The sequence below is a fragment of the Myiozetetes cayanensis genome, unplaced genomic scaffold (assembly GCF_022539395.1).
Source record: "Myiozetetes cayanensis isolate MyiCay16 unplaced genomic scaffold, myiCay2020 scf23, whole genome shotgun sequence".
NCBI lineage: Eukaryota > Metazoa > Chordata > Aves > Passeriformes > Tyrannidae > Myiozetetes > Myiozetetes cayanensis.
This window is the reverse complement of record NW_026087445.1, coordinates 7,334,073-7,348,572: the sequence shown is the minus strand read 5'-3', so window position 1 is coordinate 7,348,572 and position 14,500 is coordinate 7,334,073. Positions and strand designations below refer to the sequence as shown.

Sequence of the window (14,500 nt, the reverse complement as noted above, 5' to 3'; positions counted from 1 at the left end):
GCCCCGCGCCCTGGGCCAGCGCCCGCCCGCCCCGGCCATTTCCCCGGCCCCGCCGCTGGCTTGGGAGCTGGAAAAAGGTCTGAGCAGGCAGCGTAGGATGGGCTGGAAAGTGCGCGTTTCGCAGCGTTGTCCGCCGTCCGCATGCATTTATTTGTGTATGTGTGTGTGTTTGTATCCAGCTGCTTCGCTCGCGTAAATATCCGGTGTTTACCAAACTTCTGCAAATAAATGGAAACCCGAGGGTTCGCTGCCTAAACTTGATACGCTTTCTAGGTGTAAAAAGAAACGCAGATCACGGATTTATATATAGGAGTGTCGTGCTATAAATAATGCTGCCGATAATAAAATGTGAAACTTCAAAACTCAGCCGTCCTTCTCCTCCGTTTATGCTTCTTGTTTGGGTTTGGCACCTCCCTGGGCGCCGGGGATAGAGCATTATTTGTAGGCTGCTTGGTTTCACTTTCAAACAAAGCTGTAGTGTTCAGGTCGCGGGGTCTGTGAGCGTCCTTAAGCTGCGTGGTTGGGTCTTGCAGGGTGTTAATTCAGAACGTATTTCCTACGGAATTGACTTTTGACAACGTGGAGAATGCATTCTGTAAGCTTCGTGATAAATGTCCTGTGACAGTCCCATAGTGTCGATATTCCTTCCTGTTCATGTCTTTAGGAGCTAAAAGTTACTAAAATAAACTTGTTTGGATAAGCAAATATGATGGCTTCACTAATATTTGAAAATTTTATGCGTATGGGTTTTTTTGTTTGTTTTTGGGTTTTGGTTTGTTGGGGTTTTTGTTGTGTGTTTTTTTTTTTTTTTTAATATCTTAAGTCCCTGACACTGGTAAATAATAGTAGGTTAGGAGTTGACATAATTAGCAAAGCACACCTGCTGTTCCTTGCTGGGAATAGAGAAGCCTGTTTTTTTAATATGCTTGTTAGTATTTTTAATGTGTTCAGTGTACGTGAGTGGGGTTGGGCTGAGGGGGTGTGTCTACACGAAACTGGAAGTTTAGCTTTAAAGCTGAAACTGTTGTCTTTAATTCACACAGTGCTAAGTCAAGGTATTAGAGGGGGCTTGGTGACTGCCATATGTGCTGCAGTATTTGGGTGAGAAGTGCAGAATAAATATGCATCGCTCAAAACAAACAAGAAATCCCCAAAGCAGTTTGGTTGCTTTACAAGCAAAAAAACCCAAAAACAACACAACAACAAAAAACCCATGATCTGTATTGCTTACAACTACCCAACTGCTTGAGTGTACTGAGAATCCAAGTCCTGCCTCCTGATCTGCAGATCACAGCACTTTTCAGGCTGCCGGGTGTCTCATTTTGTTAGCGCAGAAGTTTGGGGAGTTTTTAATAATACGCTGGGAGGCTCCCACTGAAACAAAATAACTCCTGACCTCAAAGCCTTCCTTTCTGGAAAGAATAAATGCTAAGATTGTGTATTTCTTTCTCTTCAGCCCACACTGGATAAAAATATTCACTCATGAATGTGTTTGGTGTTTTGAGACAATGTTTAATAAAAGGGTTGGGCAGGGGGTAGCAGTCTTATACAATGCTCAGCATAAGCTTGATTGCAATATTGTCTTCAGTGCTGAGACAGTAGCTATTCCAGTGAAAGGCTTTTCAGTTGTAGCGACCTATGCGTGCAGAGTTTAAATTAGGAAAGAATGCACGTGCAATGTGAAGTGTCTGAGGTTTGTTTTCAAAACTGACTTTGGAGTGTTGGTTCTGTTATCTTCAAATAAAAACCGGGCTTCTGGAAATAAAACTTGTGCCATTTAAGCACCCCAGTGCTTACAAAAACTTTAGTTCTTGTCATTAAAAAAATATTTAGAGGGAAAGCATATTGAAGTCTGATGTTCCAGCTCAGTAAGCATGCTAGGGCTGCAGTGCTGTTTCAGTATCTATCTCCAAAGAAAGCTGTTGTTTTTTGTTTTTTGGGGTTTGTTTTTTTTTTTTTTGATATCTGCAAATGCAAGTATTTTAGCAGATTTCGTAGTTGTTTCTTTACACTGGGTACAATGACTTAAATCACAGTTTTTAATAACCTTGCAAAATGCTTCTTTTGTGAGTTAAGGACCATGTGTTTAAAATTCTGTCCTGCAGCTCTCCCCTAAGATGGAGGGAGTCTAACAGAGGTTCTTGGTATCCTCAAACCTTTCCTGCAGGCCTGGGATCCAGCCTGCCTGACCCGAGGGTCTCTTCCCTGTGAGGCTGAAGGCAATACACACAGATAAACCAGTTTGCTCTGGTGGAGGCTGGGGCTTCCCACAGTTTTGATGGGTACATCTTTTACTTGGTACAAGTTCTGAAAGGTGCTGTTTAATATTTACCTCTTCACTTTGGGAGGGGGCACATGTGCAGTGGGGTGTGGGTTTCCAGCCAAGCCCTGCTGCACTCCTAGAATCTCACTCCTCCCTGGAGTAATCTGGGAGCCTGATCGCTCTTGTTGACAGCACAAACAACTCGGGAGTCAAATCCCTCTCCTCAGCAGCGGCTGAGTGATGTAGTGAGGTCTCATGTTTCAAAGGCTTAATTACTTTTACAAAATATATTACTCTGTCTGCTTTGGTAAGCTATCAGGTGCGCTCAGCACAGACAGAACTACACTTTGCCAAATAAACGAACAAAGAGTGTTTTGCATCTGAGCGTTGTTGATTGTTTCTCTTTAATCCTGGTTGCTCCTTCTTTGCTAATTTGCAAAATTCATTAATCCGCAGTGGGTTTCCCAATCATTACCATGAGCCATATGTTTTGTTTCGTTGTCTGGGGTGTTTTGGGTTCTTTCCGTTTTGTTTTGTTTCTTTTTAAATTGCCACGTTATTCTTCAGCAGTACCCCAGAACACCGTTGCAGGCGATGGAGTGCTGGGAGTTAGGAGGGAGCCATTGTGTGCTGTGCTGCTCAGTGAGCTGTCAGGACATTTTGGAAGGTTCTGTGCACCTCGAGCTTTTCATTCCGCAGGCTCTTCCTGCGACATTCGTGTGTTTTTGTCAGTCATTAGTGCTTGTTGGACGTGAACAGCTTTCTTTGGGGCGCACTAACTCTTTAACCCACTTGTTGCTAAAGCCAGTATTGGGAGGATGTAAATTCTCCTGGACAGCAGTGTGGAAATTCACTGTAATGTGCTGCTTTTTCTAGTAGTTCTTTTCCAATTCTTCTTGATAAGATAGCGACTGAAGAAATGCTGGCTTCTATTTTGGATTCCTTTTGTGCCTTTCCAGGCCTCAGCCTCTTTTCAGCAGACACTGTCACGTTTGGAAATGCTTCATCAACATGGATAACCTGGGCAGAGGAGTTTTTTCTCCTTTCTTGGAACCAGGGCTTGACTTTCTTCTCTCCAGCAGCAGTGCAACAGGTGTAGCAAAGACAATCTGAGGTGAAATTTCTGTGCTTGGAACACCAACCTGGAATAAAATGCCCTGGCTGAACTGATTCTATTTAGCTTCAAACTTGAAGGTTTAGACTTAGACGTGAAAGACACTGATTTGCTTTGGGAATTATCCTGTTTGCTCCTGTCTTTCCTTTAAAAAGAGAGAGGCAGGGACAGGAAAGGATTGCAGTTTTCCTTGAGAGTTGTTCCACTCTTGAAGTTTACACTTGGAGCACTTCACTGACATGGTTGCATGGATATCTGTGCGGAGGACTCATACCCTGACATTGATGTAGAGGCCAAGTACAACATGTGTTGAAGAAAAAGCACATTTTTCCTTCTGTAACTTTATCTTTTCAACTGCTCCGCTTATCCTGGTGTAACACCACAGAGGGCACCTGTCTGGAGACCCACTGGTATGGCAATGCCAAGATAAATTTGTTTTCTAAAACTGCCCTGGTCAATCGGTTTGGCCACAGGCAAGTGCAGAGTTTGCAGTCCAGAGCTTTTTGCTGGGAGAGGATGTAGGATGTAGCTGCCTTTTTGCTTACCAAGGCTGGTTTAGGAACTGTGTTGTGCTGTGAGCTGTAGTGAGAGTGATAAGCTGAGCACATGTGTGTGTGTTCTGAACTGTGTGTGCAAGAATTGTGTCTGGGTTTAGTGGAGAATGCCATTCTTTATTGGAGCTTTTTGCTTTTTTGCAGCTTTCCTGTTAGGTAGAGTCTGAAATAGTGTTGAAATGCAGCTCTTCAAGATGCAGTATGAAAGAGGGAATGCTCCCCTAAGTTTCCCCTGGCGTAAGCGCTTTGCCTGAGTGTGAGAATTATGGATGTGTGCCCAAAGTGTGTTCCTTTCCAAGGCAGGAATAAGCCACGTGGGAATAAAGGGAGATACTTGTGTCCACACTGTGATGGTCATACTTGCTTTGACTTGAACTTCATCCGTATGCAGGAGCTTTGAGAGGCTTAGGGCTTATCTGTCCTAAGCTGTGGGTGCTCTCAGCAGGAGCTGTGCTGGGAAAGCTGAGCTCCTCCTGTGAGGAGTCTGTCCTTCTGCCCTGAGCAATGTTCCCTGGGTGCCTGAGGCAGTAGGGAGCACCTTCCCCTCTTTTCCTGAAGCAGCACCCTCTACTCCCTAAAGTAATAGACTTTAAGATCCAAATTTTTCCCATAGGCTGTTTGGGGAGGTTAAATCAGATGCATAAACTCAAGACAGCAAAAGTTGCTTTGATACTCTCTCAGGGAGCGACAGCAGCTTAGCTATCACAGTTTGTTCACACCTCAGCTGACCTGGAACTTCCTTGCATAGCTGAGCAAGTTTGTGGATCTACCCAAGCTTAGCAAAATCACTTTTCATCGGAAATAGTAGACCCCGTAGAGCCTTTTGCACTTGTGTGACTATGTTTGCTTTGAGTTAACACATTGAGTTATTCTGGGACAACATGCTTATTCAAACACAAGGCACTTCAATTGGTTTGGAGGCAGATAAAGCCAAGTTGGTGGGAGCATGCACAGGGGACAAGTGGGGGGGGTCTTAAATTTTCATGGCAAGTGACTGCTGCTCTCCCAGCAAAGCTGCAATAACTACCTTGGTGGGTGGGTGTACTTGCTCTGCCCCATTACCAGGTATAATGTTACTGTGGCTCAGCTAACAAGCAGTATATTTATGTCATGGTAATTCAATCACTTTGATTTCATTCTTCATCCCCTTAAACTGGCTTGATTGTCATATATTGATTTTTATGGGAAAGATGCAGTGCTGTAGTTGTAAACCCAGAGCATGATCTTAACCAGTGGCTGCTCATCCATTCTTACTACGCTTGTGATGCTTCTCCTCCTGACAGGAATCTGTTCTTCTTCAGAACAGTAGCTTTAATCATTTAAATGTGTAAAAAGAAATTTAAAAGTGAAGTAGGAGAAAGTGCTGGAGCACAAGAAGAGGGTAAGGCAGGTCTGTTGATGAAGGTATTTTCTGTAACGAATCTGGTTCTGCTACGTACAGTGAAATGCTTCTAACAAGTTAACAGACGGATGTGTGTCTGTTTATTAGAAGTCTGTTGATGTTTGCAGGGAGCTGCCCCTAGGGATAACATCTGTAACACTTGTAAATGATATTAATAATGCTGATATATGGCCTTGCAGTACTGGTGGTGTAAGGAAGAATTGCAGTATATGTTATGAGGCACACAGAACAGGACAGACACAACCCTTTAAATAGGTAATACAGAGGAATCAAGTGCTGTTTGCAAGGGCTCTGTATTTTATACTTTGCTCAGAGTGATTTTTGTACTTACTTTCATTAAGAGGAGGCAATCTTCCTGTAACATGTAGCCTTTTAAACTCAGTTGGAAGGGGAATTTGACTGTATCTAAACCCCCCTCCCGAACAGGTGTCACAGAGGACCTCTTGGGTGTTGTGGTTTATCTTTTAGAAACGTGTTTAAAGAGCACTGCAGTGTGGGGAAAGGGATAAAGCAGATGGCAGTTTGAGCTTTGCACTTTCTTTTGATGACGATTAGTGTTGTACTTAGTGGAGAAGTTGTTTCCAAAATCCCAAGTGATGCTATTTGAACACCTTGTAAATACAGGTTCCTCTGTGAGTTTGCTTCCCCCCCTCCTTAATATTTAGTACAACCGTAACGCTGAGAAAGGATTAATCTATAAATGCATGGGAAAAGGCTAATGACTTTAATTGTAGATGGCAGTGGAAATATTCATACAAGTGGGGAACTGACAACTGCAGCATGGGGTGTCAGAACTGAGCTGAGGTGTCAGCAGGCTGGTTTGTAGCTGATTTTTTTGTAATTCTGTGCAGGTGCAGCAGATGCTTGGAGATGCTCTGCCCAGCAGGGAAGCAGTCAAGCTCTTGTGGCTTTTTCTTTTCTTTTTTTAGCCTTTTCTTCAAAAAGCTTTGTGTCCAATAATTTCTCCTTTTGGAAATCAAAGTGCAGAAAAAGAAACAATCAGGGCAAAAGCTGTTGTGGAAAGACTATGTGTAATTTATTCACTATATGCTGAATCAAACAGAGGGAGCTTGAGGTTTCTCCTTATACTGTAAAAGTACACAGAGCACCGTATGCTGATTATAAAGGGGAAGGGCTGACTTTTTCAGAACACAAATGTTTAACTGTGCAGATCACATCCTTTAAAAAGCAGAAAACGAGAGCCCTGTGAGGGTGTAGACGTCCAACAATCCCATTAGTTCTGAATCCTGTGCGGGTGTTGCCGCGTTTGGCTTGACTGGGTGTACCTAAATGCTTCTGCTGTGCACGTATCAGCTTAAACTTGGCTCGGTGCCAGAGCGTGGGGCTTTCCTTGTTGCTTTATTTTGTTTGTGTTTTTAATCATTTAACCGAAATATGGTTCGCTGGCCTGAAACTGGCACAACTGTTTTCAGGAGTCGCGGGATGAATCGTCGGCGGTAATGCCCGTTGGATAAGCCATGTTTTGGAGGAGGTAGGCTGGAAATTAATAGGTGAACTGAGGGGAATTAGGAGACAGAGCCTTGAAGGAAGAGGGTTATGGTGCTTCAGTCTGTAGTTAGAAAAGTAGGCTGGCTGTGTATGATCCAGCATTTAACAGCAGCCTGTGGTCAATCACATTTTCAAGCTGCATGAAATGGGAAGCTTTAGCTTCTATCTCCTCAATTCATTCCTCCTCAATTGTAACTTTCTCTGTGTTTTGGTTTTTTTCCAGAGGGTGTAGATTAGCTCCCTGTTTCCTCTTGCAGTTTATCTGCTCAGTAGTATTTGTATCTGTTTCTTTCCAGTATCTGTATTTGTATCTGTTTCATTTTCGTTTCCTGAAGGAATGTGAGCAGAAGGAGCCCTAGGCTGACTTCTGCTGAAGCCACTGAGTATCAGGTTAAGACTATTCAGCATTATCATCCAGCACTGAAATCGTTATCAGCCTCAACCTGCTGCTTCACTTAGGTTGTCTTCCAGGATGGACCTGTTGCTCCTGGACATTTTGCTCTGTGGTTTCTTCTTAGCAGCTCTCAGCAAGGGAGATTTTCCTCTGTTGCCTCATGTGCTGTGGCACTATTGCCTGATGGGTGATGGGCAAGCAGGAATTCAGAGATTCCCTGCAGCTGAGATGTGTTGCAAGTTCACAGTAAAGGAACATCAGCCTGACATGCAGTTCAGTCTCCCACTCTCAGAGCAGTTGGTGATGCTGACATGAAGGATGCTCAGGAAGGGTGACTGTGGTTCAAACCCGGGTAACAAATGGATTTGCAGTTCTGGTTGGTCCTGAAGCATGGATTTGAATGCATAAGTGAGGGTGAGTAGAGGTGGAATAGTAGATTCTGTCCATCTGTTGAGTTTAAAATGATGATATGAGAAACATGGAGAACTGGAATAACAGAGAAGGCGTCTGTCAGACAGCATTTGAGCCAGTTCTGAATTTGCACCATTGACCAGTTGAAGAAGCTGAGACTGATTCAGTGGACTCTTCCACTGTGCCCATCAGCAAGGCTTGAGTTTGGGTCACCAAACCTTTTTCCCCCTCCTTGGCTGACTTTCATGTAAACACGGTGATGATTCCTTTTCTTGACTAGGCTGCATTTATTTTTGTGCTGTTTTAGCAAATGTGGTGGAAGAGAACAGGATCTCCATGCTCCTGCACACCTTCCTTGTGCTTGTGTGGTGGGACTTCTCTAGCAAGGATCTCCTCCAGGGAGAGGAGGCATCCTCAGAGCATTGACTAGATCAGCTCTCATTGCCATTGTAAATGAGACAGTGGGAGCGTCCACACATCTGGTCAGTCTGATGGGACTCTCCAGCCCCAGATATCCAGCACTGAACCCCCTTTGTTATTTTACCTCTCTCTAACAGAGACCTGGAGAAGGGGTTGACCCAGGTAGAGAAGCCAGAAAGTGCAGAGAGCTTGAGTTTTTTTCTGTCTTTGCCTAAGTCTTGCTTTAGGAAGAGATTTATCTTGATTGACCAATTAGTTATATCTCGTAGGTGATAAGTCTGCAAAACCCTCTGTTGGTGAGGTGCTGAGCCACAGGGACCGTGCAGCTTATCGAGAGGGCAGAGTTGCTTAGCACTTTGCAGGATCAGGCTTGAAGTGGTTCCTGAATCACAGAGGACTGAGCTGCTGCCTGTGTTGTGGTTTGTACTGTACTTCCAATGTGCCTTCAGCCACGTTTCTGCCTCCATGAGGTCCCCTGTCCCCACCCGGCCCCCCCGCCATCCTGCTCCTGACATGTTGAGAGCTTGTATGGTATGTGGCCTTGTGCCAGCACCTTCCCAGCACTTCCTTTTTGCCTAATGTCCAAGGCTGCAGGGCTTCTGCTGCACATGGGCTTTTGGGAGGCTGCACTAACCCCTACAAGTGCTAGAAGTTGTCAAATAAGAGTGCAGTGGGTTGCAGTGCACTGGAAAAGAGAGAAAATATGCTCTGAAGCAGGTTCTTCTCTTTCCCTGTATCCATGACTCCCTGCTGTCTGGCTTTTTTTTTTGGCTCTGCCCCCAATTAGGTGTTGTGGGTTCAGCCCTGTGGGTCACACAAGGTAATTCTGTTGTATTTCCACCTTTCCCCTCTGGGAAGAAGTGGCACGAGCAGACTTTGCCCAGACATGTGGTTATCCCAAACATTTCCCTTTCTATGCCAAATCTCTTATGAAACAGCCCAACTTTTTTTTTTTTTCCCATTGCCATAAAGGTGTAATTGGTGTATCTTGTGAGAGGCACAATCACCAACCTTTTCCTGTAAAGAACCCACCCATTCCCATCCTGCTGATTTGACTCTGCCTTCCCAGAGTGTGGATGTGCAAACCACCAGCTGCTCCAAGGACTTTGAAACCTGTTCATAGAGGCTCATTTATTACAACTAAGCATTTGTTAACTTTTTCATTGTATGTCACCCAGTTAATTTGCTGAAGTGCCTCCTGGCAGATTTTTTGCAAGTGCAGTTTATCTCACACATCTCAGTCCAGTCCTTACTGCAGAGTCAGGTCTCAAATCTGGCTGAACTCTTTCTATCAGGAATCCAACACGGAGTAAGCTCTGTAACCACTCACACTTTTCCTTCCTCCTTTAGCCTTGTTAACTGTGTAACTCTGGAGTTTGCACAAAACCAACACATGTTGGAGTTAAAATTTGTCTCCAGTGTTTTCAGAGGACCACAAAAAGCAGGGCTGGAAGAGATGCCCAGAGGTCATCCTGTCCTCCCTAATGCAAAGCAAGGTCAACCATACCTAATCCATTACTGAGGCTGGTCACTTAGAACTATTCTCAAAAGCCAGTTCAAAGCTATGAAAATGAACTTGTTTTAGTGTGAAACATCACTCCCTGCACTTGAACCTGCAGCCTTTAGAAAGCAGTTGAGCCCCATATGATTTGTGTGTTGCAGGAGGTATGTGACCTGCATCTGAATTCTTGCTCTGACCCGATCAGAAGTGCTTCTCATGGCGTTGTCAACTTGAGGGAGAGAAACACTCTGGCCTGTGATTATCAGAAAGACCGTCCCTTTATTTGAGATACCTAATAGTGTTTATAAAAGTCTCCAGTGCTTTTATTGAAGTGACTTTTGGGTACCATTAAGTTTGAAGGCGTGATGTGAGACATCTTAAAGTAGCGTGATTCCCAGGGAGCACTGAGTGTGTATCAGAACTGGAGACCCTTAAAATTACCAGTTCTGTCTGATTCCTCCCTACTGGTTAGGAACCCACAGGCTCCTTACTGAGGGAACACCTGCTCTTATAATAGCCAAGGAGAGACCAAGGGTGGGAAATCCATCTGCATAATCTGATGAGCATTAAACTAACCAAGTCAAAAGCCAAGGAATTGGCTTAATCTGCTGTGATCTTTCCTTCCCTCATGCAGAGGTAAGTTCAGGACACTGCATCTCCCAGTCTCAGGATGTTATTAGGGCGGTGCTCAACACAATATGCATGAAAAGCAAATCTCTGATGTGTGGAGTTAATGATTTGGGAGACAACAAGGACAGCTTTCAGAGTGCGAAGCTGCAGTGTGCCACGGGGGCACTCACAAGCCAAACTCCCAGATCCTGCAGGGAAACCAAGTGTAAATGCTTCATCCCTGAGTCTTGAAGGGGTGGCATATTGTGTGTGTCGTGTGTATGTCTGCCAGGGCAGTGTTGGCTGATAAAGCAACTTGTCTGTCCTCAAGTCTTGGTCTCAAATTGCAGATCCCTTGAGTTTGAAGGGGACATGTCCCCTGTTAACATGGGTTTAGTAGGTAGTGAAAGCTAACCTCCTATGTGGGACTGCGAAGGAAAAGGAAAGCAGGGGAGAGGAGGAGAAGGACATCCACCAGCTTTGTTTCCTTATAGAGAACCCTGGAGGAATGATGTAGCCTTTAGTTTCTACAGCCATAGAGTGAAGTAGGTGCAACCTTTAAATAATAATGTTATCTGACATAAAGGTCATGTTGAGGTTTAGTGGTATTGCTAAACCTCCCCTGCAGAGAAAGTCTGGGCGAGATGATCGTGGTTGGGCTGCTTGTCTGAGATGGGGAGTTGCATATGGTGGTAAATCTGACCCAACTTCCAACTATTGCTGCTGTCGGGGAAAAAGGGACCAAGCATCTCCTTTGGTGGCTGCAAGGAGCCAGTGTGGGTGAGCAGTGCTTGGAGCAGCAGCATGAGGATGCCTGCTCTGATTGCCCTGCTGAGTCCCTGTGGGTCTGGCTGGTGGCTCCATCCTACCTTAGAAAGGCTCAGTTGCTGCTTTTCGTGTCTGTGTGAGCAGTGCTGTTTCCCTGACACAGGGAATGAACACAGGGCCAAGCACCACCCGGGCTCAGGACTCTGCTCTCAGCTCTGCCACTCACTGGGTGGCCGCAGACAAACCACCTCACCGTGGTGTAACGTGTGAGTTGTGAGCACCAGCTCTTTGAGGTCGGGACAGGGTCTTGTGTCTGCAGGGTGCAAAGTACTGAGGGACCTTGGTCTCTGCCCAGCTTCCATGTGCCACTGTAATGTAAATAATAATGTGGAGATAACGAGGAGGTCAAGGAACATCTCTTAAACTCGATAATTTTCCCTGGTGGTAAGATTTATATCGCTGTTTCTGTCAGGGCTGGAATTGCACCAGATTTTGATCAGTGTCCAAGGAACCACACAGAAATACTATACCAAGGGGGGGTGGGGAAGGAGTTGTTGGGCTCTCCTGCTAACATGAAGATTGCTACCTTCTAATTTTGCAATCGAAACAAATGCCATCCGGTCCTGTGCGAACAGCAGCTCGGGAGGAGCCATCCGTTAAACGCCGGGCACTGCCAGAGGAAGTGCAGGGCCGTTGGCTGGAGCAGCAGGAGTGCTGGCACACTGCACACTTCACAGGGCTTTATAGCTGCTTTTAAAATAGTCCCCACCACTGCAGACAGCCTGTGGGCTGCATCAGCCGAGTGAAATGTTCTCCTGCTAGCACAGGGAATTATTAACATGTTTTCTCCACGCCAACTGTCTCTCCGCTGACTGACCCGTGCAAGCAACTCAATGAAAGAAAAGTTCTTTTTTTTTTTTTTTTTTTTAAAAAGTCCTCCCAACCCAGCTGGGTTTTTTTGATGACTGGTTTGGCTGAGGGTTGTGCCAAAGCCCGTGGCCTTGCTGGATGCCACGCTGAGGTTGCAACTTAGCACAAAAAGACAGACTTAAGCTTCAGAGAAGCAAGATTTATTTGAGGGTTTGGGTTTTGCTTTTAATTATCGTCTCAGACTGAATAAGGAGGAGGAGAAATGCTCAGTGTGGGAAGCAGTGTTCACTCTTCGTGTGCGACAGCACTTTAGGGTGTACTTTACATTTATAATATCAAAACTGTACTTGTGCAACCAGAAAAATCAAGAGCAGCTTCTGCTACTTGAACATTACAGGTCTGAGGAACAGGATAAGTAGTGACTTAAAAATTAAAATTTAAGAAGCTATTACTCCAGGGCTAAAAGAAGTCCAGCTTTAGCCCCTCATTGGAAAGTGCACGTGATGTCTGTGCCAAGGCTGGTTTTGGCAGTCTTTGCTCCAGGCTTGTACAGTACCTTGTACAGTGACGTCCTGGGTCACAGCAGGGCTCCCTAATAGTTTAAATATTTATTGATACTAGTGCAGTTTCAGTATGTGTTGGAGTGTTTAGACTAGAGCTGTGTATTTCAATTCTGCTTGTAGTTACAGGAAAATTTGGGTAAACTTGCTTGGTTTATGTGAGTGAGTCTACTTAAATGTCCTCTTGGATGATTTGTGTGGTAAGTTGGGATGTCAGATGGTTGTGACTCTCACTTTCCTCATTTAATAAATGTTACCTCACAACTAGCAGATTTCTCAGGCAGGGCCAGGACCTCTCAAATTCAGTATCATTGACTTTTGGACATTTTCAAAGCATTTTAACCCTCAGCTTCCAGAATCCTCATAGTCCTGCTTTTTGCATTCTTAAAAATAATACCATTTTGAAACTTTAAAGGTGAAAGAATGGCTGTAGAAACAAACTTTTAATTTTAAAAATTACGGAGTGATCCAGCATCAAAGCAGCTTCCCCAGCAAATGATGAGGAAAGCTGATGGACCAAGGGTTAAAGGGTCAGTGAGGCACATGCAGTTAATACAGTTAAGACTGTATTTATGGCAGGACAGGAACTTCCAGTGCTGCCAAGATAGCCCAGGTAGCTATTCCTGTCTTTCAGCTGCAGGATCCAGCATTTCAATGCCAGTGCTGCTAAGAGGTTTGTAGCTACTTTTGGGTGTAATAACCAGTGAGTTGGAACACGCAAGTTAAAGAGGATAAGCTGTCCAGGACTGCCTGACTTGGCTGTCATGGTTCTGCCCCTCCTTCTTTTGGTAATGTTCTTAATTAAAATCCTTTCTGAGTTGTGTCACTGATGACTGTTACATCCTTCTTTTATGTGGACTGTACAAGCCTTGTTTAAGCTTGAGGATCAAAATGGGCATGTGGAGAGGTGGTGCCTGTCCCAGAGAGTTTACAGGCTGCTGGGTGGAGACAGAAAGGAGCTCCCACTATCTCCATGACACAGATGAGGAGCTGTGGTGTGAAGATACTGAATGCCTTGGCTAAGGTCAGAGAGAAAGTCTGAGAGAGGCAGCAGCTAGATCTGTGTTTTTTTAAATTACAGTTCTGGGATTTAATAAAAATTAATTAATACCCTTATCAAATGGAATATGAGATGTAGGAGGGCATCAGGAACTTCAAATGAAAAGAGAATCATATTTAGCCTTAGGTTATTTAAAGGGAAGACTTAAGTTACACTGTGTAGTTTCAAGCTTGTGACTGAAATGCTCTCTAGCAGTAGGAACTGTTCTCTGTGGGTGTTTTATTTCTCCTCAATCCTTGCATTGGCTTCAGTTTGTTAATCAAGAAGACAGCAAACAGAATGCTTCACTGGTGGTCACCAGGGTCCTGCAGCCAGTGTTGCCTATTGTTGGATGATGGATGTTGCTCACAGACCTTGGGGTCTGAAACCCATGCAGGGAGCTCCCCAGAAGGAGGCTGAGGGCAATTTCCTAATTATCTTTTTTGTTCTTAATTCTTTGCCTGTTCCCCTCCTCCCTTGATCTGAAGATTGAATTTTGCAATAATTCTGCTGCTGCTGCTTTGACTTGATGGAGCACCAGGAGAAAATGCTTCCTCAGTTTCTTCCAAATGTGAAATCCCAAGGAACAGCCTAGTTTTGAAATTCCTTGCCCAGGGGATGTCAACATCCCTTCTGGCTGCTTGGTGATCACCCTGACTGTCACCAGCAGCATGATCAGATGAGGAACTAGTCCTTTTTGAGCTAAGCTGGGCTCTTGAGTTGTCAAAGAACCAGAGGCTTGATTACATGGCACAAGAAAGTCCCTGCTTTTGTACATCTTTAGAATATGGTGGGTCTCTTGGACCAAATGTTGGCAGTGTCATAACTGGACTTGTCCTCTCCCTGCACACATCAGCACGTGTACTCACACAGGGGTTTATTTTAGGTTTTTAACAATTTCCTCCCTCTCTGCTGCAGATCTGTTTGTGTTTGTACACATCTATTTTTGTAAAGCTCTCTCCCAGTTAGGTATGTGTTTACTTTTTGCCTTCATCTAATCAGCAACTCAGAGGGTAAGTTGATGTTCTATATTTAGTCCAGATATTCAGTAGAGATGATAAAGGCTGTATCAAAGCAGAGGTTTCT

At 44.6% G+C, this 14,500-nt stretch overlaps 1 protein-coding gene across 1 annotated transcript in view; it reads left to right on the top strand.

The window, feature by feature from the left end:
• Positions 1-14,500, top strand: part of BRD3 (bromodomain containing 3) — a 35,882-nt gene that overhangs the window by 968 nt on the left and 20,414 nt on the right. The gene's annotated exons all lie outside the window — the stretch shown is intronic.